The 854-nt window shown below is 34.0% G+C and overlaps 1 long non-coding RNA gene across 1 annotated transcript; it reads left to right on the top strand.

The window, feature by feature from the left end:
- The first annotated feature begins 226 nt into the window (after positions 1-226).
- Positions 227-467, top strand: LOC110681117. Its single transcript, XR_002503100.1, has 2 exons — positions 227-361; positions 428-467. It is a non-coding gene; the product is annotated as an uncharacterized LOC110681117 (long non-coding RNA).
- The last annotated feature ends 387 nt before the right edge of the window (positions 468-854 follow it).

Here is an 854-nt window from a genome sequence, read left to right as displayed (position 1 = left end):
TGTCAACTGATCGATCCTTACACTGAACCAAGAAATATCATAGAAATTATTAAAAACGTCACTTACTTTGGCGATACTTGAAATCCCATTCATATTATGTGTATCCAATGATACTCATGTGGAAAGTACATAAAACTCATTATTATACCTCATAATATTCATTAGTCAACACTATATATTATATATGAACGAAAGTTATGTATGTTATCCGATAACTATTATGGTATAGGCACATGTGCAAATTTAATCGTTTTACTGGAAGTACTTTCATGATGGCGAGTTCGGCTGACCTGATAAATGGAGTGAAAATGATTTGAAATTGCGCACCATGGGATATTTTACGAATATGTGAACCTAAAGGGTAAGTTGAATATTCATAAATAAAACCATGAAATATGAATTCATTGATCTGTATTTGATCTTACAGCAAAGCAACAGAAAATTAAATTTAGAACGCCCTGACACCGTAAAACAAGCAAATGATCAGGAAATATCATCGATCCAATTGCAGATGAGAGAAATGGTAAATGCATGACGATGGAAGAAATGGGAAAAAACGGAAGGTGGACAATCCGGAACACCCAAAATGGTATAGGAAGCGATACCCAAATTTAAGGATAGAAGACCGTTCAAACTTTGTTTATAAACCCAAATTTAAATTCGCTTAATCATATTTTATTTTGGAAGACAAAACATGGGCGTAAATAGCCATCAGATTTGAGGGGGGCCACGGCCCCTTATCATGAAAGATAAAAGTTTTACATTAGATTTCGGATTTAGATAACTTTACAATGCTTGTTTCGATAAGATTTGTGAACCGATTATTGTGGAGCCCTTTCATACAAAGGTCGTAT

This window comes from Aedes aegypti, unplaced genomic scaffold, assembly GCF_002204515.2.
Source record: "Aedes aegypti strain LVP_AGWG unplaced genomic scaffold, AaegL5.0 Primary Assembly AGWG_AaegL5_hic_scaff_439_PBJ_arrow, whole genome shotgun sequence".
NCBI classification, from domain to species: domain Eukaryota; kingdom Metazoa; phylum Arthropoda; class Insecta; order Diptera; family Culicidae; genus Aedes; species Aedes aegypti.
Note: the sequence above shows the minus strand (reverse complement) of the source record. Positions and strands in the feature narration are given on the sequence as shown.